At 41.3% G+C, this 26,054-nt stretch overlaps 1 long non-coding RNA gene across 2 annotated transcripts in view; it reads right to left on the minus strand.

Moving 5' to 3' along the window:
• The window catches only part of LOC125935700 (uncharacterized), a 139,511-nt gene that overhangs the window by 49,484 nt on the left and 63,973 nt on the right, over window positions 1–26,054 (minus strand). For both annotated transcript variants that reach the window (XR_007461766.1, XR_007461767.1), the window contains exon 2: window positions 630–768. This is a non-coding gene — a long non-coding RNA (uncharacterized LOC125935700). The remainder of the gene's footprint in view (window positions 1–629; window positions 769–26,054) is intronic.

The following is a 26,054-nucleotide window of genomic DNA, read 5'->3' on the forward strand; positions in this document are numbered from 1 at the left end:
ATTTCTAATTGTACCTGTTCAGCATATTCCAGTCCTGACCGAAACAGAGTTCCTGCCTAGAAAAAAGTCAAATAATGTGGCCAAGCCACAGTTGATCCTGCTTCCTAGAAATGCCTGCTCCCCACCCACCAACACCAAAAAAAAAAAAAAAAAAAAGGGAAAGAAAGAAATGCCAACTCCCCAGCCTTGGGCTTCCATAGCCTCTGAGGGCCTGCAAGGCATCAGGGGTACACAGAGCGAAGCAGCAGGAGCAAACCCCAAAAGTCCTCCAATGAGGTCACGGCTAGGCTTTGGGACGGCTACCACAAACTTTCCCACTCGAATCTCAGTGGACGCACTCAGGATGCCAGAGCTGCCTTCACTTTTAGTATTTCTAAAACCCCGCTGAGGCCCCAAATAGCAATAATTAACAACCCAATCCAAACCGATAGCAAGCATGAACCTCAAACGCACACAGACCGGCCAGAGGCATTCTGTAACAGTCGTTTGTTCGCTTAGGGACTCACTGTGTATACTTCCTTGGCATCCCCAAACTAGCCCCTACATTTGTAGATGTAATGTGACTTTTAGAGAGAGATCTTTCCCCTCCCTCACAAAACGTCAGGCACCTTCTGGACAAAATTACCCACCTTCTGATTAGCTCTAAAAGGCCAGATTTGATGCAGTGAAAAGACAGTCTATCAGCCCGAAGGGGATCTTCTTGGGAGATCTCCCAGTGTAGTGGGTCTTTCTGACTGAAGAGAATTCAAACGTCCCCTCACTCCAGGCCTGCAAAGTTTAAAAGGCAAGATGTAACACGCATGGGCGAGGCAGGGCTATGGTGCTCAGCTGTCTCCAGCATCACGTCTGGTTCAAGCCTGCACACCTGCTGTCTGACCTACACAGAAGCGGGCGGGACAGGATTGCAAAGCACACACACCCGTGTGCCGGGTGCTGCCGGAGAACCTGCTTCCTCAGGGTGAGAGTCACAGTACTTCAGCCAGACAATATCACTCACCCCTGTGGCCGAGGTGTACCTGTCATGCTGCCATGGTGCCCTTGGGGGAAGCTGAAGCTGAGGGGATTTTGGAAGTACTCCCTGCTCAAGCAGGGGCTCCACCCTCATCCCCGTGTGGTGCTGGCTCCCTTTTTCTCCACCAGCAGGGCGCTGCTATTCCCTGCCTTCTTCTCTGCCTCCCACCCCATCACTACGCGCAACAGGTGCAGCAGGAACGAAAGTTTGTTTCTGCTCCTTCCTCTAGGATACTGTCCCAAAACTGGAGTTGCTAAAAAAAGGTATTTTAAAGATTTGGGGTACATACTGCTAAGTTGTCCTTAGTATAGACACACATTCACCTTCCTGCCTCTCTTGCCTTTGGAGAACCCCTTCCCATTCCATAGTAACCCAGCCCAAAACATGTGGCTCAGCTGATCCAGCTCCCTGGCTCCAGAGCTCAGATGGTGACCTTGCCTGGCCAGTAAGAGGACCCCATCCCTTGACCCAGGAAGTGGTTCAGGAATGGACACATAACCCAAGCCAGGCTAACTGGAGATTCCCCGGGACTTGTGCAGGAGATCCTTTAAAAAGAGATGCTCACTCACCCACAAATCTAAGACAGAAAGTAGCCTAGCATAGCCGTTGCCTAGGACTGAGGTGTTGACACAGGAAGGGAAGGGGAATGAAGAATACTAATTGGTATGAGCTTTCTTTTGCAGTGATGGAAATGCTCTAAACTTGAATGTGGTGATGGTGCACATCTCTGTGAATATATTTTAAATCCATGAACTGTGTGCTTGAAATAGGTGCATTGGAATAGTATATGAGTATCTCCATAAAGCTGTTATTTTACAAGGAGAGAGAAATGCTGACTCTCACCCTCTCCCTTTCTCTAGAACTGCAAGCAGCAAGACTCTGTAAAGTTGGGTCAGCAGCAGCCATCTCTTCGCCTTGTAGAGAGAACCTGCCTGACAATACAGCCGTGTGGAGGCAAGCAAATGAAAGAGACAGTGACAAGACAGAGACACCAGACCCAACTTTGCATAAAGCCATTCCCATTCCTTGAACTTCTTGATGCATAAGCCCAAAAATATCCTTCTTTTGTTTCAACTGGTTTAAGTTTAATTTCTGTCACAACCGACAAAGTCCTGCTGTAGCTTTCCTGAAAGGATGCCCAAATGCGTTCCTCACCAGCTGTGAATGAGTGTCCAGCCCCCCAAGCCTCCTACACAAGAATTATTTTTAATAGCTTTGATCATAGATAGGCCAAAAAAATTACAAATCTTAGATTCCTACCAAGGTCATACATCAGTATCGACCCTTATTTTTTCCTTCATAAAATTGTCTATTTTTGCGTGAACTATGTATAGGATAATGTCAGTAAACCTTTCATCTATGACTATTTTTCCTAGTTATCACTTGACCTTTTGATTTTTAGGATACATTTTATATGCAGAAGTATTTTTATGAACAAAACCTATTCAATTTTCCCTTGTAATGCTATTGTTTTTATTTTTAGAAGGTCTCCATCTAAAATTAAAGCAATATTCTCATGGCTTCATTTTTTAATTGAACACCCTGATCCACCTGGTATTTCAGATTATAAGGAGAGCTTAGCATGTTATTTTTACCCAAACTAGTGCTCTAATCGTCCCAGTATTCATTAAGTAATTCTTTTTTTTTCCAACTTATTTATGATGGCTACTTACATCAGATATTAGATTCATTCACATAGTAGAGTTTCTTTCTTGACTGTGCATGTGGTTATGTTGAACTGAGCACCAATCTTGAGCAATTGCTCTGCTAGTTTACCTACTATAAGCTTGTATTACAGTTTTGGGGTATTTTTTATTGTAGTAAAATAGGCATAACATCATGAAACTTAGCATTTTAACCACCTTTAAGTGTATATTTCGGTGGCATTAAATACATATACAATATTGTACAACCATCACCACCATCCATCTCCGGAACTTTTTCATCTTCCCAAAATGAAACTCTGTACCCATTAAACACCGACACCCCACTCCTTCTCCCTCAAGCCCCTGGAAACCACTATACTACTTTCTGCTTCTGTTCATTTGACTATTCTAGATACCTCACATAAGTGGAATCATACAATATTTGTCCTTGGATGTCTAGCTGATTTCACTTGGCATAATGTCTTCAGGGCTCATCCATGTTGTGGTATGTATCAGAATTTCATTCCTTTTCAAGGCTGAATAATCTTTCATTGGATGGACATACCACATTTTGTTTACCCATTCATCTATTGATGGGCATTTGGGTTGTTTCCACTTTTTAGACATTGTGAATAATGTTGCTGGAACGCTGGTGTACAAATATCTGTTTGAATCCCTACTTTCAATTATTTTGTGTACGTACCCAGGAGTGGACTTGCTGGATCCAATGGTAATTCTATGTTTAATTTTTGAGGAACTGTCATACTGTTTTCCACAGCAACTGCACCATCTGACCTTCCCACCAGTAAAGCACACTGGTTCTAATCCCTGTACATCCACACCAACACTTGTTGCTTTCTGTTTTGGTAATAGACATCCTAATGGGTGTGAAGTAGTGTAATACATTTTAATACATGATAGTACAAGTGTTCTCTCATTATGATGCTTTGTCAAAGACATTTTGGCCATTCTCTATTTTTTTTCTCCCAGAAGAATTATTTTTAAGTCCCCCAAAGATCTTGTATGAAAAATAATTAGGATTCTCCTGAACTTACTTTGAAAAAAATCACATAATTCATATCTTTAAGACATTGAACCCCACCACCTACAAAGAAATGAAATATTCTTCTATTCCCCTTAGGAACGTTTGAGCTTTCTTCATATTAGACCCAAGCATTTCTTGTTAAGATTATCACTAGGTACTTCATATTTTTATGATGTTGTGAATGGAACAATTGGCCTCTTTTTAGAAAACAACTTTTTTTTTTAATTTTTTTTTTTAACGTTTATTTATTTTTGAGACAGAGAGAGACAGAGCATGAACGGGGGAGGGTCAGAGAGAGGGAGACGCAGAATCTGAAACAGGCTTCAGGCTCTGAGCTGTCAGCACAGAGCCCGACGCGGGGCTCAAACTCACGGACCGCGAGATCATGACCTGAGCCGAAGTCGGCCACTTAACTGACTGAGCCACCCAGGCGCCCCTAGAAAACAACTTTTAAAAGAAGAAACCCCATAATCAACAATCACACTCATTTATGAGACACCCGCTATTTTAAGATCAGTGATAAAGGTCAACAGTGCCTGTCTTCGCCATGGAAATTTGCCGAAACAAAAAAGAAAGCATCGGTTAAAACTTCATTGGATTACCTCTTTTAAAGGCCCAGAGCATCACTCCTGAGGAGGCAAGTAAATCACACCTAAGGAGGCAAGTACAATTGTGGGTAATTTAATGTTTAATCAATGTGTGTTATAGCTACCATTAATTTTAGGTCAAATTTATGATACACGAGTTTTCTTGTGTCCTACGTGTACCTTGCATTACACTGGCCTTTCTTTGTGGATTTATACCCATTTTATTACTTCATTAATTCACCATTTAAATTATTACTGAAGTTTACACCTGTATTTCTCCTCTACAATATATTTACGTATCTGTGATTTATTTACTATCAACCCTTCAGTCAGAAAAACAATCTGTAATTTTACTATAGCTCCTAGGAGGAAATATGATTCACTTTATAACAATTTACTTTAAGACATTCCACTCTCTAGTATGCAGTTTCTGGGCTCATTGCATAGGAAAGCTTTCACTGACAAAATTCTTCCCTTGCTGGGGGAAAAATGTCAACCCTATTCTCAGTGCTGAGTGCAGAGTGGCTATATAATAATACACATCAAAAATACATGGTTTATTTATGAAAAACTATATGCCAACAAATTGGACAACCTGGAAGAAACGGATAAATTCCTAGGAACATATGAACTACCAAAACTGAAACAGGAAGAAATAGAAAACTTGAACAGACCGATAACCAGCAAAGAAATTGAATCAGTAATAAAAAAAAAAAAAAAAAAAAAAAGAATCCCCCAACAAACAAAAGAAAAAAATACTTGGTTTATGAAATTGAATATATACAGCCTAGTCCTCTGGAAATGTATGAAAGTTTTCCTGTCCTCTTCCAAAACTGGCCTAAGAATGTCAAGAAAGAACAAAGATACCACCTCATGCAACTTCCTCCCTGACATTTGTCCCCCTTGACAGGGGAAGAATTCTGTCACTAGAGGGAAACTGTCGACAGCAATCTGAGTCCTGATGAGGTTACACATCAACCCCATGTGCCTCCATCTCACCTTAACCCTCACCACATTAAGATCCGTGAAAAGCATGCGAGTTGTGGCTTCTCTGTTTTTTAAGATTCATACTTTTGGCCAAGAAAGAGAAACAAAGGGGTATTTTTGTACTAAGGGAAACAAAAAAAGAAAACAGAAACCCATTGAGGTGAACAGTGGACCTCAAGCAAGTCATTATAAACCCTCTGGCTGATGCCATCTATTTTAATAAACTTGTCATCCTCCCCCACCAGTAACTCCACTCTCATTCCAACCCTTCATTTATGCACACAAATAGGTGCAATAATATAAACGACTCAAAGTTGGACACAAAAATGACATCACTACTGTAGGCAATGCTTTGCTTTTTTTTTTTTTTTTCCCCATACTGCTACTGGGTCTCTTCTGATTATTAAAGTTCCCACCTTCAGAAGCAAGCTGATTACATTTGGGACATATGTTCCAATTTTGGACGCTGGAATACGACATATTTTACTTTTCAGATATAACAGTAACATTATTTATTGCTCTAAGGGAGCAAATAGTATCACTTATTACTGATTAGGAAAAGGAAAAAAAAGATCCAAGCCAACCATTAACTTGCTTTTAGTGTTCAACATTTTATAAAAATAGCTACCAAACAATATCTATTTTTTGGCTGTGGGGTTGGAAGGGCAATCTCAAACTAATGACTACTGAGTGGAAGAAACCAGAAAGGAAAGTCATATGAAAGATTCAAACCCATCTCCTCAATTTCCAACAATTCTAGTTAACAGAAAAATCTTGTGTGTCCACTAAATTGTTTCCATGCTCTGTTCTTGCAACTCAATCTAATTGGAGAGTATTTTCATGAAATAATCTTGGTACTGTGTAATTTGATTTGTCTAAAAGCATAAACTAAATACTAAAAAGAACCTTAACTTGAAATATAAAAGAGAATGGCTGTTGTATAGAGACAAGCAAACAACATAAATAAAGCTTAAGGCTTAGGATCACCCATGAGCTATAATCATTTTTAAGTCAACATCTGTTTTCATAAAAATTTTATACACCTAAGGCCTCTGAATAACTTCCACCATCTCTGTATCAGTCAGAATAAGCTAAATTCTGCTATGATAACAAATAATCCTAAAATCTCAGTGGCTGACAAAAATATGTTAATTTCTTGCTTATACCATATACCCATCACAGATCAGCCTCAGCTCTGTTCTACACGGCCTTCGTTCTGGGCTCCAGGTCGATGGAGTAACCTGCATTTGAAACATTGTTGTTGGGGAAGAGGGTATCAAAGAGAAGAAAGGGTATCGTGAAGCAGAAACTGACTTTTAAAGCTTCTGCCCCAAAGTGACGTATGTCACTTTGGCTCACATTTCACTGGCCAAAGCAAGTCACAAAAGTCACCTGAGTTAAAGAGGGCAAGGTTATGTAATCATCCTCCCACAGCCTCTTAGCTGGTCTTCTTACCTCTAATCTACTTCCTGTCAAAGTCATCCCCTCTGCATTACTCCCTGCGGTGCCTGTCCAAACCTGACCATGTTCCTCCACCACCCAGAAATCTCTACAATGGAGCTTTCCCCTATTTGTATACGAAATGTTACTAGAGCGTGTGCCAATGGACCAACGGAATAGGAGAGTTCCAGAATAAATGTGGTGGCTTTTCCAGAATGCTAATGTTAATTGAAGATTTAGAAATAGATATACTTTTTAAATTCTTCTAAATGTTTTATTTATTTTTGAGAAAGAGTGTGAGCGGGGAGGGGCAGGGGGGTGGAGGGGGGGGCCTGGACAGAAGATCCAAAGAGAGCCCTGTGCTGACAGCAGCGAGCCAGATGTAGGGCTGGAACTCACAAACTGTGAGCTCATGACCTGAACCGAAGTCAGATGCGCTCAACCAACTGAGCCACCCAGGGACCCGAGAAAGATATATACTTTTTTAAAATAAAATAAACCTGGATCTCTTTAGCAAGAATCTCTAAAGAAAGTTGGTGTTCGAATCGGGTCTCACTGGGCTATCCACATCTCCTGGTGTTATCAGTGCAGCAGCCTTGTTTACTCTCAAGGGCGCTTTAATGAAAGAGGTTGAGAAACACAGGGCTTTCATTATCTGGCACTTCCTACCTCTCTAGAGCACCACTGTCCATTACGGTAAACAATAACCACATGTGGCTATTGAGCACTTGAATTGTGGCTAATGTGACTGAGGAACGGAATGTTTAATTGTATTTATCTTCATTAAATTTAAATACCCACATGTGGCTAATGGCTACTGTATTAGCACTGACAGAAAACATTCCCAGCTTTGGTAGGCAGAGTAATGGCCTTGCAAAGATGCCCATGTCCTAATCCCCAGGTCATGTGAATATGTTATGTGGCAAAGAGGAATGAAGGAAACAGACAGAATTGAGTTTGCTAAACAGTTGACCTTAAAATAGGGATATTATCCTGGATTATCTGTATGGGCACATTGCAACCACAAAGGTCCTTAAATGTGGAAGAGGAAGGCAGAAGAGTCAGGGTCAGCATGATGTGATGTGAGAAAAATTCAACTAGTGACTGTTGGCTTTGAGGATGGAGGAAAAGACCACAAGCCAAGGAAGGCAGGCAGCCTTGTGAAGTTGGAAAAGGCAAGAACATCGATTTGCCTCCAGACCCTCCAAAACGAAGAGAGCCCTGCCAACTCATTTATTCTAGCCCAAAGAGATCCACTTTGGACTTCTGACCACCAGAATTGTAAAATAGTAAGTTTGTGTTGTTTTAAGTCATTACGTTTGTGTTGATTTGTTACAGCGGCAGTAGAAAACCAGTATACCATTGTTGCAGAAACTTCTTTTAGATAGTGCCATTCTGGAATCATCTCTCCCTACCCTCAAAGCAGTTAATGACACAGCAGCAACTCTAAATTATCTGTCCGTCTCCATACCCAGCACATGGTCTCATGATGTTCCATCTGCCTAGAACCCCTTTCTTCTACCCCTTCTCCACAGATAACTCCTATTCGTGTTTTAAGACTTAATCCAGGTGCCAGCTTTTTAAGAAAATCTTTCATTATACCTCTGGCTGAGGGTCTGGTTCTATAGTCTCTTGAAATCCATGCAGAGCTCTGTAATAGGTATGAATTTCAGCCAAATCAAGTATTAACAATATCTGTATCTTCATTTTGCCTATGTCAAGTTAAACCTAGCCCTGAGCATGCATCCTAATGGGCTGGCAGAAAACTCAGTCTGTTATTTCCAGGGTTTGCCCTCTGGTCCCCTCTGGTCATGCATATCTCTGCATACAGGTAGGTGAGTGACCGGTGAGATGCCACTGCCTAGTCCTCATGGAATCTCTTCCGTGCCACACCTGGGGTCCAGACTGGGTGGACACCCTGGTGCTGGATCCAAGATCCAACTATCTCTGTGGTTGCACCACTCAGCCCCACCTCTGAGACAGGCTGTCCTCCCCAGGACCTGCCTCCAAGCTCTGCTGCCTGCTTTCCAGGACCCACTAACCTCCTCCCATCTTCCCCTAAAACTTCTGTATCCACCACTCGTCTCCAGGACTCCTAATTTAGAGTTTTATGAAAAAACAGGCAGGAAGGGGAGTGACTTAAGAACCTTCCTCAAAACAAAAGAGGAGACAAGAAGGACGCAGCCTCCTGTTTGAAAGGAGAGAGCAGGGGGAAAATAGAAAGGAAACATTTAAGTCTCAATAAATACCTTGCCATATCACCTTTCTAAATAGCATTTAAAGCATTAAATTGAAAATACAGCCAAGCAAGAATCACACAGCCAACGTCAGCACCAGCATATCAACAGTCCTGCCTGGGGACTCGCTCCATTTTGTCATTTCATCGAAACACCAGTTTCATGAGGCAAGTATTGTTTTGCTCATTCTATAAATGAGGCCACTGAGATGCTGAGAGTTTGGGTAAATTTTCCCAAAGTCACATGGTTATAAAGTGACAGCGTAGAGCTTCAAACCCAGACCAAAAGCTTCACACCACCCTGGCCCTGAGTCTCCAGGACAGAGTCGTGCTGGATCAATGAGACCAGGCACACGGACCCACATCGGCAAGCCCCCAGGGACTCCCGCTACAATTTTTCTCTGGGTCTAAGTCCAGAACCAACACACCCTTTCCTTGTTTTCCCTTACTACAACTGAGAGAAGCAGTTGGGTTCAAGCAGCATTTATTTAAAAACCTAGAGCTAGGGAAAATGAGTAAAGAAAACACAGGATTAGACAGAGACATAAAGGAATGTGACCCCAAGAATCTCAGGAAAACTATGAAAGTGCTTTGCTGAGCCCCAGTCTTTCCTCCAGTAACTGTTCTTGAAATGCAGACAACTCGGTCCGTTGTGTATATCCATAGTGCTATTTATTTAGGGCTCTTCTCTATGGACTCCCCTGCCTCTGGATCAAAATGGCAGCTTATTTTTACTCGTCAAAATGTGAAGGCTATGGAAGTACTCCATCCAAGTCTGCCTTCCAACTTACAGTCAAAGGACCAAAACCCAGTTCTGAGTTTCTCCCCCAGGATTCAGGGGCACCTCAAGGACAGATTCTACACACTCTGGCCAGCTATCACCTCCACCCACTCACTCACTGGGCTTGTGACTCACCTACCAGCTCCTTCCCCTCTCCTTCCCCACATGGCCCACCCTTCAGGGAAGTGGTCTCTTATAATTAGAGTTTTAATATTTAAAATTAGCTTATGCATACGGTGACCATGACACAAATAGAGTACAGCAGGTTATTCTCTCACATGGCCTTTCCTGCGTATTTATACAAGTCTTCCTAATATAGCAGCCTGTTTAATAAGGGTGGTCCAAATGTGTTTTAACTCTTTAGGACCTAGAAACTAAAATGAACGTGCACTCTTACCCTTTATCTACAGAGATCCCAATCTGGTATTATTCCAAGTGGGGGAAAAAATCTTCAGCAAAAGCCAAAACAAAATATCATTAAGCATTATTCTTATTTTTGCGTATAAAAATATGTTGGGTTTTTTTTGCATTCCAGTTAATTAATTTTCCTCCATAATTAAAAACATCAGACTATTAGATCATACAAATCCAACATTACTGGATTTAGAAAACAATATAATTTCTAAAGGAGCTGATAATATGCACTAACCCTTAATGTCAAAGCCAAAGATTGAAATTCTGTAGGAATGCATGAATCCATTAAGCGGGAGTCATTTTCAATTATTAAGAAGCAAAGATCTGTATTCTTTATAGAAATTAGAAATGGCAGAAAATAACATCAACATTCATAACTGCTACAATTAGGACTAATAAAATTTTTAAATCAAATTAAAATCAGAGTGATGATAATACAAGTAATGAAATTTACGTAGCACCATGTGGCTCTATTTCCTCAAAGAAACCACTGAGTCCATTATTTTGCAGGATGAATAAATCAGTAGTCACTGCTTGAATTTTCCAGGACTAAGGATTCACCTGTCCCCACAGGGAAATGAATCCAGAGCCATCACATGTCCATGGGTACTGCCTCTCCAATTTCAACACAACACCCAGCCCTTTAGTTTCACCTCACTTGTTGAGTTCAGCTGGTGGTCAGGGCAAGTCAAGCTTAAGAAATGCCTACCTCCCATGAACTATTGGGACCTCATCAAAATAAAAAGCTTCTGCACAGCGAAGGAAACAATCAACAAAACTAAAAGGCAACAGACGGAATGGGAGAAGATATTTGCAAATGACATATCGGATAAAGGGTTAGTATCCAAAATCTATAAAGAACTTATCAAACTCAACACCCAAAAAATAAATAATCCAGTGAAGAAATGGGCAAAAAGACATGAATAGACACACTTTTCCAAAGAAGACATCCAGATGACCAACTGGCACAATGCTCAACATCACTCATCATCCGGGTAATACAAATCAAAACCATGAGATACCACTTCACACCTGTCAGAATGGCTAACATTAACAACTCAGGCAACAACAGATGTTGGCGAGGATGCCAAGAAAGAGGATCTCTTTTGCAATGCTGGTGGAAATGCGAGCTGGTGCAGCCACTCTGGAAAACAGTATGGAGGTTCCTCAAAAAACTAAAAATAGAACTACCCTACGACCCAGCAATTGCACTACTAGGCATTTACCCAAGGGGTACAGGTGTGCTGTTTTGAAGGGACACATGCACCCCCATGTTTATAGCAGCACTATCAACAATAGCAAAAGTATGGAAAGAGCCCAAATGTCCATCAATGGATGAATGGATAAAGAAGATGTGGTACATATATACGATGGAGTATTACTTGGCAATCAAAAAGAAGGAAATCTTGCCATTTGCAACTACATGGATGGAACTAGAGGGTATTATGCTAAGCGAAATTAGTCAGTCAGAGAAAGACAAATATCATATGACTTCATATGACAAATATCATGACTTCACTCATATGAGGATTTTAAGAGACAAAACAGATGAACATAAGGGAAGGGAAGCAAAAATAATATAAAAACAAGGAGGGGGACAAAAACATAAGAGACTCTTAAATACAGAGAACAAACAGAGGGTTACTGGAGGGGTTGTGGGAGGGGGGGATGGGCTCAATGGGTGAGGGGCATTAAGGAATCTACCCCTGAAATCATTGTTGCACTACATGCTAACTAACTTGGATGTAAATTTAAAAAATAAATAAAAATTTTTTAAAAAAGAAAGAAATGCCTACCTTCCTACTGGTACCCTGCATTCATTTGGCTCTGGTGGGTCCCTAATCTAGGTGCCAGACACCCATGGGAACAAGAGTCAGAAGGGTTTTAGAAATGAGTCAGATTTCTATACTTTAGCATATCTATGGTGACTACAAGTGTTTGTTTGATAAGGCTTATCATAAAGATCTCACCCTATCTGTATAATGCACATTCTCATAATCCTAAAATCTAAAATTTTTAATGGTTATTAACCTATTTAAGGCCACAAATCACCACAAGAGTTTGGTAGATATCTCAAAACTTCTACCCCAAAAATGCATACAAAATTCACTAAAATGTTTTCATTCAATTTAGGAGGTTCACAAACCTATCCAAGCCCAGTCAAACTTTCGGGGACCTATAAACTAATTCCAAGCTCATAAACCTGCTTCATGGTCTTTTTGCTTTTCCTTGATACACAAAGTTAAAAGTAGCTGGCTTCCCAGACACAGACAGACAAATACTATGTGATCTCACATATTTGTGGAATCTGAAAGAGTCAAACTCATAGAAGCATGGAGTGTAATGGTGTTTGCCAGGGGCTAGGGAGAAGGAAATATGGAGATGATGGTCAAAGGGTCACAAAGTTTCAGTTAGGCAAGATAAATAAGTTCTGGAGAACTGGTGAACTAATAAATTTGCTAAGAGGATAGTTCTTATATTAAATGTTCTTACCTCCAATAATAATAATAATAATAATAATAATAAATATAAGGGTGGAAAGAAATGTTGGGAGGAGATGGATAGGTTTATGGCTTTCACGGTGGTAATGTTTTCACAAGTGTATACTTATTCCCAAACTCATCAAGTTGTATACATTAAATATGTACAGCTTTTTACAGGTCAATCATACCTCAGTACAGTGGTTTTCAAAAAATTAAAAGTTAGGGGCACCTGGGTGACTTGGTTAAGCATCCGACTTCAGCTCAGGTCATGATCTCATGGTTTGTGAGTTCGAGCCCCACTTTGGGCTGTCAGCACAGAGCCTGCTTCCTTCTGATCCTCTGTCCTCGTCTCTCTCTGCCCCTCCCCCACTCGTTCTCTCTCTCTCTCTCTCTCTCTCTCTCTCTCTCTCTCCTCTCAAAAATCAATAAACTTTAAAAAAATTAATTTTAAAAACTAAAAGTTAAACTAAATTAACTGGCTTCCCTCCCAGAAGTTAAAGGGCTAAATTAATGTAGGGTATTACTTATTAATGTTATTGTGCACATTGGGCTATGTCAAGACAGTTGGATACCTGGACCCCAATCTTGGTATCTCTCTGGGCCAAATATGAGCTGAAGAGAAACAATATAGCTCCATGGAATTATCACTGGGCTGAGCATTGAAGTTTTATTCTGATGAATCAGGCTGTCCCAACGTTTTTCCCTGAAGCTGACACAGCTTGTCTTTACCACTCCTGGCAGGGAGAGGTGACACTCCACAGAGAGCACGTGCTTCAGGGAACACATCCTCAAAGAAAAGCGAGCACCTTCTTCCTGTACCTTCTGAAAACTGGAGATGTCATAGGCACTTAAGAAATAAAGATAATAAGGGGCTCCTGGGTGGCTCAGGTCACGATATTGCGGTTCATGGGTTCAAGCCCCGTGTCAGGGTCTGTGCTGACAGCTCGGAACCTGGAGTGTGCTTCATATTCCGTGTCTCCCTCTCTCTCTGCCCCTCCCCTGCTCGTGTTATGTCTGTCTCTGCCTCTCAACAATAAATAAATATGAAAGAAAGAAAGAAAGAAAGAAAGAAAGAAAGAAAGAAAGGAGGGAGGGAGGGAGGGAGGGAGGGAGGGAGGGAGGAAGGAAGGAAGGAAGAAGGAAAGAAAGATAATAAGCCATTTCTCATCTTTTTTATGTACCTGAGTGTCAGGGAGCCAATTCAGACCCATCATACAAGTTGGGACTTCTCACCTGTTACCTCTTTCTGAACCAAGAAATAGTGGAAAATCTGTGACAGGTTCTCCCTTCTTTGTGGGCCTCTGTTTCAGACACATATTTCAGCAGTCCACTCTAGGACTCCTCCTCTCTTCCTGACGTGGATTTAAGGCACTGATGAAGAAACCATGAGTGATGGGGAGCAAAAAGATACCACTGTGGTGCCCCTTCGCTACAGCAATGTCTTAGTCCAGGCTAAATCCATGACCAGAGACAGAGGAGAAGTCCCTCAGGAAAAGCCAACTATCACCAACAAGATTCCCAAATATTTTTCAATTTTTTTTTAGTTTATTTATTTATTTTGAGACAGAGAGCGGGGGAGAGGCAGAGACAGAGGAAGAGAGATAATCCCAAACAGCCTCTGGGCTGACAGCACAGAGCCCAATGTGGGGCTCAAACTCACCAGCCGTGAGATCATGACCTGAGCGGAAACCAAGAGTCAGACGCTTAACCGACTGAGCCTCCCGGGAGCCCCAAGATTCCTGAATATTATATCCAGGGTAATGTGTCCCTGCCATCTCTCTTAGAAACTGTCAGCTCTCTCTAAATGACTCTGATTATTCGCATTACCTTTTTTGTGGTGCCTCAAGCTGTTTCAGAGGAAATGTGAAAGATACAGACAAGAAATAAGATCTAAGCATAGAACAAGAATGAAAGGGCAACATGGGAGTTCAGAAGAGCAAGCAGGTGAAACCGACAGGTGTGCTGGCCGACGCCTGTCCTGTAGGTCCACAAGCATCAGAAAGCACCGCTGTGAATGTTACTTTGAGGGTGAAAGTTAAAGTGAACCCACTTGTGGAAAAATTGGGTGTTTTGCCTTTTTGTGGGTTTTTCTGCTAAGTTTGAGAAACTCAGTTCTGAAAGCTTTTTAAAACAAATGTGAGGGTTTTTTTTTTTTTAATTTCTCAAAACCTGTTCCCACGTTCCTTTTGCTCTTGACTTGTCACTTAGGATTTCCACATCCTAGAGTGACGGGTATGAGAGAAGGAATGAGAAGTGGGACCTTCCCTGTAGGTAGAGAGTTTCCCAGAATGGTGAGCAGGGGACAGTGTTGAGGGCAAGGGTGAGAGCCTGTATTTGTTCCCTCCCCAGCCGCATCCCTGCCCACACCTGCCCAGAGCCTCAAAATCACTGCATGATGACCGAAACTCATTTACAACTCCATTATTCCTGCATTATCATTGTTTTTAAATGCCATTTTTCTTTAATTACCCCTGCCTAAAGAGAAATGAAGACAAGAGAAGACAAAAAGGCTAATGCAACATTCCAGGAGAATCACAAACGCAGGGCATGGGACTGTCTTATTAACTTCATTGCGGTGATGTGTTATAAAATGCAAATTGCAGAAAGGGGGCAGTAATCTGTTAATAAATATGTTAATTAGGCAGAGTAAATGCCATACTGCATGGTGGGGGAAAAAATTCGCTGATTGTAAACTCCATGCACAGCAGATTTCAGAGGGCAAAATGTAGTTAATAAAACTACCTTTATGTTTTATATTGCTGCTCTTTAGCATAAACAGCTAATAACCAATTTACATTAATGGTGTGGGCACAAATGTAAATTAGCCCCTTTTTGGTTTATATTACTGCAATGCAATCCCAATGCTAAAGTGTTGCATTGGCGATTTCATTAAGGGAAAGATCTGAGACCCCGATACAGTCCTAGGGCCTGCTTCAAGGAATTTTAATATGAAACCAAAATTACACTGCACATCCTTGTTCACCACGTGGGAATTTCCAGAAAGGGCTCTGCTATCAAATATTTTTCCTATCCATGGCTATGTCCACAACCCCGCTCTCCTGTGGGTGTTCAAAACGTCCCGCTTGCCAAAAAATGCCTCCCAAGCCCAAGGCTGCAACAATATGGTCTTGTACAACGGCAGTCTGGACTTCTACTTGACTTTCTTTGCTTGCCGACTGGTAGCAGCCCTGACTTGAGGACAAACAAAGGGACCCTTGTATCTCATGGACTTTCCCAGGTCCAGGTGGCTGAAGGAGGAAGAGAGAAGGACCTTCAGGGCTTTCTGAGTCTGTGTTCCTAGTAGCCACAAAGACGGAAAGCAAATGCTAACAACACGCATTTGTGCTGTCTGCACCAGTGGAAGTTTCCCATTTCTGGCCTCATTCATCTGCGACCTCTCCTACTCACAGGGTCTTTCTTTAGTCATGCTGTGCAAGCAGCTACTGTATATACCAAAAGTTAATTTTACTATACACTTCACTGTGTCGCCGGAGGTGCAATAAATCACGAACCAATTTCCAATTTTGTTATGCCCTACTTGATAAGGATGTGAAGCATTCTTTTCCCCCCATATACATGTTTTTAAACATGAGCTTTGGAAGCAGGGACACGTCTCTTGATACGCAGTGAAATTTTAACCTTCCTTTTCAAGAGAAGTTGACCCCTGCTGGTCCTATTAGAATAAAACATCAACTTACACTTTCTTTAGTTTGGATCTTGGGTCCAAACACTGCCTACAGGCCTTTATGCTGCAGAGCATTTCTTAAGAAAAGGTGTGGGGTTTTTTTTCTTCTTTTTTTTTTTTTTTTTCTTTGCAACTTCAGCAAACAAATTTTTCAGTTGAAGTACAAATTGTTGGGACAGTGTTATTCTGAATTGTGCTGCATTTTTTTAAAGGTACAGAATAAAGATTTGTACATATTTAAATTTTCATACAATCACATTCTTGGAGATGGATAAAGACACTTCATTATTCCTTCTACAACTTTTAATTTGAATACTTCAGTATTAGCCCATTGCACTCGTGAAATAATCTAATTCTAAGGAGTTTTGGATTTTTTATCTCCTGGGGGCTAGGAAGCTATTGTTTATTGAGTGAGAATTCACAAGTTAGATGATAGCAATTAGCCCTTTATGTTTACTAATTCCTTTGCTGCTTTGTCTATATTCACAATAATAATAGAATATATTTCTTGAGGTTATTTTGAGGTTTAAATAAGATTATACATAACTAATTGGCAACCACCACAGTAATAAATGTTTTCAGCAGTAATCATTGCTGGATGCTAAAACTAGTGGGCAAAAGTTGGGTGAAAAATGGAGTCAGGGGCATTTGGGTGGCTCAGTCAGTTAGGTGTCCGACTTTTGCTCAGGTCATGATGTCACGGTTGGTGGATTCAAGCCCCACATTGGGCTCTTTGCTGACAGTGCAGAGCCTGCTTGGGATTCTCTCTCTCCCACTCTCTCTGCCTCTCTCTCTCTCTCTCTCTATCTCAAAATAAATAAACTTAAAAAAAAGAGTACAGTTGACCTTTGAACAATACAGGTTTGAAGTACGTGGGTCCATATACATGCAGGTTTTTTAGAAATACAATATCATACTATAAATGTATTTTCCTTATGATTTTCTTAATAACATCTTCTTTTCACTAGCTTACTTTATTGTAAGAATACGGTATACAATACATATAACATATAAAATACGCGTCAATCAACTGTTTATGTTATGGGTACTTTCCACTCAATGGTAGTTATTAGTAATTAAGTTCTGGGGGAGTCAAAAGTTATACATGGATTCTCAACTGTGCAAGGGCGAACACCCCTGGCCCCCATGTTGGTCAAGGGTTAAAGGGTTAACTGTATTACATAGTCCCAAAGAATGTCCCCACTAAAAACTAGAATGATATCCACCCAAAAGTTGGTGCTGGTTAGTCTGGTGAGCACAGTGAGAATGGAGTCGAAAGATTTTCATGGGAAATATGTATTACTTGAGCCTCCAAAAAAAAATGGAGTTAAGTTTTAGAAGAAGGAAGAAGATCCAGAGGAAGAGGAGAAGAAATGCTCCAATGAAGCAAAGATCAAAGAAAGCCAAGCAATGAAGTTTTTCTTTACAATCACATAAACAAAGTACAACCCAAGTTACACATAAACTCATATTTTTATCTAAGTTCAAATTTTGGCCATTGAAAGATGCACACATGCAAAGAGGTCAAATACCTTCAGGTAAAGAGACAGACTATGAAGCAATAAAAAGTACACGAGGCTCAAAGTAGAAATCCTAGGTTCAAATCCCAGACCTACCTCTTGCCAGAATCACATCTTTTGAAATAAATGGCTGTTGATAAGTAAATCAATAGAATTTAAAAACCTAGAGATTGCCTATTATACCCATATATCACCCTAGGACAAGTTTTTCTATTGCTTAAAAGTAAATTTTAAAAGAATACATCCAATCACTTTGGAGAACAATTTGGCACTATATAGAAAAGCTTAACATGGGTATCCCATGACTGAACAATCTCATTCCTAGGTATATAGAGTCTTCAGAAACTCACACACTTACATAAGGAGGCACACACAAGATTGCCCATTACAGTATTGTTTGTGCCAGCAAAAACTAAAAACGGTTCAAAATTATCCATCAAAAAGAGAATTAATGTATGTATACATTGTGTATGTTCATGTGATGGAATATCATACGGCTATGAAAATGAATAAACTATACCTATATAAATGATTCTTATAATACTGAGTGAAAAATCATGTCCCAGGAAGAATACCCACAGTATGATTTCATAAACATATTGTTTAAAAGTGTCGCCACAGGGGCACCTGGGTGGCTCAGTCGGTCAAGTGTCTGACTTCGGCCCGGGTCATGGTCTCACGGGTTCGAAGCCCACGTCAGGCTCTCTACGGACAGCTTGGAGCCTGGAGCCTGCTTCCAATTCTTTCTCTCTCTCTGCCCCTCCCCCACTTGCATTCTGTCTCTCTCTGTCTCTCAAAAATGAATAAACCTTAAAAAATTTTTTTAATTTAAAAAACAAATAAAAAATAAAAGCATCACCACATATTGCTTAGGATACATAAATGTATCATAAAAGTATGAGAAGAGGGCATGGAAGCCAAATTCAAAAGAGCAGTTACCTCTTGGAAGGAGATGGAACAAGAAAGAGGCTTTAAATGTTCAAGTGACAGGAGTAGTAAGGGCAAAGATGTATAAATACAAAGAGCAAATATTTATACTTATTGGCTTTATTTATTAAATTGGAGGGTGGAAATGTTTACGTTTATACCATTATTCTTCATACTTTTTTGTGTTTCTTAAATATTACCTAAATGCTAGTTACCTAAATTTCAAACAAAACTATCTACCTATATACAAATACATGCACAGAGATTTTCTGGAAGGAATTGAAGGAAATTATTGACAGCATTTGCCTTTGGAGAGTAGAACTGGCCCCTGGGGTGGGGGCAAGATTCAGTTTTACTGTTACAGTTTCACTATTTCACAGTTGGAAGTATACTGTTTGAATGTATACCATGTGAAAACGTTATTCTCATAATAAGATAATTTTTCTAACAACTTAGCAAACAGGGGCTACTTGCTAATATCTACACGTGGCTTTTGTGGTAATCATGCTCTAAGTCATTACCATGTGTATTTAAGCAGGTGAGGAGCTTAACTCCCCTTCTCAGGAAATGTGATGTTAACTCTGCAGAGGGATATGGGCCACAGACGTCATGAACTCAAGGCACATCATTGCTGCATTTCACTCTATGAGTAATATTTTATAATGCCTCCATGAAATCCCATGTATGGGATTTCATAAACCTTCACAACAGTGGAAGAAAAAGTCCCACTACGTTACTTTGTGATAGTGACCATTAATATTTTGTGCCATAGAATAGAGCCTAGTGCCATTTCAAATTCAGAGCAATCCAATTCAATGACTGTTTATTGAATTTCTACTATGTTACAGGCTAAGGTAGAAATATGAAAAAGATAAGTTCCTGCCCTATAGGATAGAAACTTGTACTCTCTGAAGCACAATTGATCTGACTTTGCCTTCAAAACTCATCACCTAGGTTCAGCAGGTTTGGGAGCAGACACCAATCATCCATTGCTTACTTTCTTTCTTCCTTCAACCCTCAGTGAAAATAGCAAGTGTGTTCCAGGGTAACCTCCAATGTTCTCAAGGTGTGAGAAAATGTTCACACTATGTGAGCAACTCATAAAGAGTAAGCAGTTGTGCACAATGGTTAGTACTGCAATCAGATGAATCTTACAGCCAAGTTGGTCTGGCACACATTTGATGATATGCATCATCATCATCATGCAAGCTGGTAATTAAGGATAATTGGTAAGTAATTCATGTAAATTACTGTCGTTGATATAGTTTTGCAATTCAGCCAAGATTTCTGGGGTCAGCTAAGCGGGGTTTAGAAGAGGTTAGTTGGCCCAGCTGAAAACTCCCCAATCAGCTAACACAGAGGAACCTTTTCATGCCCAAGCAGGGCCTACCACTGTCTTTTGTTTCCCAGGAACCCCAAGCCGACAGCCGAGCCCACTCCCCCAGGGATCCCCAGCTCTGACACCTCTGAGGTTTACAGTCGCACTTGGCTTCCTTCAGAGAGTGGGGTTTTCTTCCATTTTAGAAGGACAAAAGATGAACAATATCAGTTCAGATCTCAGGCTCTGGACCAGAAGTTTGTGAAAGAATAAGGAAGTAGGACTAAGTCTACCCTCTAGCACTGAAGGGGCCAGAAGTGTTTTTTCTGAGTGCTGTGACAGCAACTTAGATTTACCACTCCCAGCAACTTAGATTTACCACTCCCTGCTTTTTTTTTTTTAAGGTTTACTTATTTATTTTGAAAGAGAGACAGAGAGCAGGGGAGGGGCAGAGAGAGAGAGGGAGACGGAGAATCCCAAAAAGGCTCTGTGCCGTTAGCATGGAGCCCAATGTGGGGCTCAAACTCTCAAACAGTGAGACCATTGACCTAAGTCGAGATCAAGAATCCAACACTTAACCGACTGAGCCACCCAGGTGCCCCTACAATTCCCTTCTTAAGGCCAGACCCACATTGGGAGAAATCAGCAAGGAACATGATTTAAAAAAAAAAAAAAAAAAAAAAATTCTCCTGACTAAAGTTTCTTGCCTGAAATTCTCCTGATTAGAGAGACATACAGACTAGCACCCTGGGAATGCAAAGGGGGCCCTCAGTCAGTCACATCTCCGTAGTTTTGTTTACTCTGCTTGCTTTCCCTTCCCCAGCTAAGGGCAGAACAGCAGTGGGAGCTCCGATGGAGGTGGGAATCATTCGTGAGAAATCACTCCTGAGCAATGAAATGTGACAGAAAACAGGAGCCAGGACGAGGCAAAGTGGTCACTGGGTGCCTAAGCAGAAAAGAACCAAAGAGCCCAAAAGGGAGAAAAGTAACTAAAACACCCAAGTGCCCTTCAAAGAATACATTAGAGCACAGAGTCAGGAATACAATGTGATTTTTGTCTTAATCCTATGGCCCAGGCTTATCTCCCTTCTCACCTCAGTGTGTGATGAAAAACCCTGTGAGCATCATTTGCTGAACCAAGAAGAAGCCTCAGCAGACCTTGTGTCCCAGCAGTGCTGAGGCCAGGGCAGGTCCTTCAGGTAACTCAATGCTCATCTCCTACTCTCTGTTATGGTCCACACGTGGCTAATCTCTCTGCACGGGTAAAACATCCACATGTGTGCACAAGATGTGTATTCTAGGAATACACTTCAAGTGCCTAGCATCTCTGGGCCCACTGCACTGATGATGCCAAGTAATTTGCCTGTGTTTTTGATGCCCTAATGGAATAACTCCAGTGACGCAGAAGTCCAGGGGAAGCCCCAAGGAAAGGAAAACCATTCTAGAAATGTTGGAAGGCATAGGTCTAGAACATTGGAAAGGCAGTAGGGAGCGGGTACAGCAAAGGGTTCAGAATAGTTGAGCTCCAATGGACAGACATGAGTGCTATCCCTATGTGAGGAAACACCAGAACCTGTTCTGGAGACTATAGACCAGACCTATAGTCTCCTAAGCATAGACAGTAATGAGTCCACAGAAAACTACTAAAGATTTCTTAAAGAGTATTTCCAGAACAGTAGCTCTATGAGATGTTAATAGATTCAACAGTCAAATAAATTTTGGAGCCTCTGGTTCAAATAAATATAAACACATTTTCATATTACAGGACTTCTCAGAGCCTTTGATATGTTAATATACCCTGTGGAAACCCAAGAAAGGAACAGGATATGCAATGTTTCCCAATCTCACGTGATAAAATTATTTTGTGGCATGCAAAATCACATTTTCTCCTCATTCTGCCCCTTTTCCCTTCCCCCATTAGAAGAGAAAGGTTTTACTCTTTCTTGCCTCAGGGGAGAGACATGGCAGAGCTTCTTGATGTATGTTTCCAAATCAAACAGGGTTAGAGGAAATAGAGGTTTGGGGGTTCCAAGGGTAGGGACAATGCTCCCTGTTCCCTTCCAGCTCCCAGAGTCAGATCTTTCACTGGGGTTTCCAACCTCACCAAAGACTACGTGCCCCAAGCACAGCCCTGCAGCAGCAGGGAGCCCATAGGAAAGGACTGTGCAGAGAGTGAGCACCTGCAAATAAAGTCATGTAGATAGACATCACATGAGTGCCTAAGCATTCTGTGAGACCACAGAATCTTGGCAAGACCCCTTGGAGGGAGAAGAGGTAGGAACTCCAAGGATACCCACGTATGGCCCAACAATCTGCAGGGATGGCGGATGAGAGTTAAAATCAGGTTGATTCACGGACAGTCATGAAATGCAGTAGTTCCCTGTACCACTGTTTGTGAGATGAGATTCCTACCTGCAGTGTGGATTTGCCCGTGGAGCTTCTTTTTGGTATCCCACAAGACTAGTTTGTTGCAGAACACAAGTAAGAAGATGCTGAAGTAGATTATCCCACTTAGAAGAGACAACCCCCAATCAATAATCTTGATTTAAGGACTGTTGCCTTTATTGAAAAGCTGTGGTCTCTGAGCAAATCAGGAAGAGAACACCCAGAATCTTTTCTGTTAATACCCCAAATGCCCAGAGAGAGCTGTAAGCCCTTCGAGGAAATGTGTTTATAGGTACTGTGATGCTTGAAACCCCATTCTCTGAAAAAAATAATTTGAATGGCTAGCAAACATCTAGAATTTTTAACAAAAATCCTGGGAAACACCAAAAAGATTCACAGTGGGGACACCTGGGTGGCTGAGTCAGTTGAGCGTCTGACTCTTGATTTCGGTTCAGGTCGTGATCTCACGGGTTCATGGCTTCGAGCCCTGCATCCAGCTCTGCACTGACAACGTGGAGCCTGCTTAGGATTCTCTCTCTCCCTCTCTCTTTTGCCCCTCCCCACTCGCTCACGCTCTCCCTCTCCCTCTCTCTCTCTCTCAAAATAAATAAATAATTTTTTTAAAAAAGTTAAAAAAGATGTGCAGTGGAAGGAAAGGAAACATTCAAGGACAAAATTTGTTCTTTTTAACAACTCACTGAGCCAGCTCTCCTCAAGTCCATGAACACCAACACAAGGAACAGAACTCACTCTGTGCCCATGGGGGTCTTGGGCTTTGGCTGCTCAGTCATTCACGAGCATGGGAAGATTCAATGGGATGGTTCTCATCAGAGGACTGACCTATGGCAAACATACCTGCTGGTGGGGGTTGTAGTGGTGACAGTGGGACTACATACAACCCAAAGGCCGGCAGGTTGTCTCTTGCAGCAAACTGGCAGGGGGTGGGAGGGCAGTTACAACGTGGGTATGTTGGAATTGGAGTGTTGTTATAATCCTAGGAAGAAAGGCAAGGTATGTGAGCTGGCAGCCCGCCAGCCCAATGCAGACCCCAACTACAGAAAGAAGAGCTTCTAATTAAATTTCTACCTTCCAAGAAGCATTTCAGGGTATTAGGCTATCATTACTAATGACCTTAGATATTATCACTTATTTGTCAGAAATAAATCTTCCTTTGGGCACCTAGAAACTGCAAATGGAGAAGAAGTCCCAATAAGATAAATTTGGATGTTTTTAGATAACATTCCAAGCCTGTATGAGGTGAGACAGTATAAACACCTCTGGCCCAGGAGCTATAGGCCTGATACTTTTTAAAAAATTAATTTCTTGCTCTTTGGAATCTCTCAGAAGTACAGCACTGTCTTGCCCTTTCCCAGATTCAAATGACTCCTAGAAAATAATCCTTCTATAGCTCTAGAACCACTGAGAATTAATCCTGTTTTTAAAGGCATGTTCCCCTGTTTTCCCACCTTCTCTCACTTTCCCCAGCAATTTTTTCCTGCTGTAACAAGCTGCCATTATCCGCTCATTTCCACACAGGGCAGCCGCCTAGAAGAAGGAGGTGAAGAGAGACCCTGCTCTCAGAAATCCCCCTCCCACGTGAGGTGTGTGAAATGCAGAACGGATATTTTTAGCTTGTAAGTCTCTATCAGAAATCTCTCATTATCTAACTCATCTGTTCTGAGGAACGTGCACCCACATCCATAATTTTTTGGCTTCCTTTGGAACTCAAGGTAAGTTCTAAACCTCTTCATTTTCTTCTGTGACCATCTCTCCTCAAAGTTGACAGCCTCAGAGTCCCACAAAGTTGGCATACAAAGAAGCTCAACTACTGACTCTTTCTTAATGCAGAATTTCAGCTATACTACTGGGTTTAATTTAATCTTATCTGGCATTTGTTCTCTTGGACACAGCCTACTTTGTTGAAAATCAAACACGTAAATTGGGATTAGATGATCCTTTATGAAAAGACAGTAGAGCGTCGTGGCCAAGAGATCAGACCCGCTCTGGTCACGTCCCAGCTCTACTACCTACAAACCGAAGATCTGACTTAAGTTACCGCACCTCCCTGTACTTCACTGTCTGCATCTATAAAATGGGAATATGTAAGGACCCACCTCAAAGAATTGCTGTGGGGACTAACCATGTGCTAAGTAAGTACTAAGTAAAACACCGAGGAGGGTGTCGGGCACACCGTAAGCACTCAAATTTCAGCTGTAGTGATATTAATATTAATAATATTGACTGTGCCTATAATATTAGTAATGATAATAATATTCCTCTATGCATGCAACCATCAATGTTATTCTATGTGTGTTTGTGTAAATCGCTCTGTTTGTTTATACAGTTTTAGTTCATTACATGGACTGCTGCTACACCACTGAATTGATTCTACCTGAGAAATGCCAATACTTCAAATCTTCCCATCTTTACCTATTTGCTTCTTGGTTTTCACAAGAACGTGCCCACGGGAACAACAAATGCCAAAAGTATGCACCCAGTAATGAGAGTGTATCTTTACAACATTCAGCACAGGCCTTGGAGAGAGGATTCTATCTCTCATGCAATGACTTCAGGACTTATTTCCTGAGGATGCATTGCACCTCATACTAGGGCTACCTGGGCTTATTACTGACGCGATACAGCGAGCTACACAATACACACATCTCCACAACAATTCTTCTGTGCAGAGGCTGTCCAGTGGGTTGCTTAGCATAACACAAAGGAGGCCAAGTTCTGAACAATCTAGTAATCCTACTCCCGAGAATAAGGAATTAATTCAAAATAGGGGGGAAATTTATATGTAGAAATTTACAAAGCCATATATCACATAATTAATAATATATATAAACACTTGTTGCCTATGCAACCAGCAGTAGGGAGATGATCAAATAAATGATGATAAATCAACTTGATAGACTACGATGGTGTAATTTTAAAATAATGATAACCCTGGGGCACCTGGGTGGCTCAGTGGGTTAAGCGTCCTACTCTTGGTTTCAGCTCAGGTCATGATCTCAGGGTTGTAAGATTGAGCCCCACGTCAGGCTCTGTGCTAATATATATATAGATTAGCTGAATAACCTTAGGCCAGCTCCATAAGCTATCTCAAGCTCAGTTTCTTCATCTATAAAATGGGCTATTTATTTGAGGATTAACTCAATACTTAATTGACTTGTAAGGATTAAACTAGCCACTCAGTAAGTATTTGTTGAGTAAGTAGGAGACAATGCATGCAATGTTCATACATTGGCATCTGGCACAGGGTGAAAGTTCACTGAATACTGTCTACTGATACTCAGATATCAGGCAAAACCTACCCCCTAGAAATCTAGATCAGCTTGGAAAGAATCACCAACACCTATGAAAATCCGGAGGCTTCACCAGTTTTCTGCATATTCCCAAAGGTTTGCATTCTCATGACCCCTGTCTCCTGGCACCCGTGTCATCTGACTGATCCAAACATAAAGTCACAACCTAACTGCCGTGAAACACTAGTGAGCTTAGCGGACTTTATCAAAAATTGGGCCAGGAGCAGGGAAAGGCAAGTGAACAAGTCAAGGTCATGGGAAACAGAGACCATCACAGCAA

The sequence above is a fragment of the Panthera uncia genome (genome assembly GCF_023721935.1).
Source record: "Panthera uncia isolate 11264 chromosome A1 unlocalized genomic scaffold, Puncia_PCG_1.0 HiC_scaffold_17, whole genome shotgun sequence".
In the NCBI taxonomy this organism is placed as follows: Eukaryota; Metazoa; Chordata; class Mammalia; order Carnivora; family Felidae; genus Panthera; species Panthera uncia.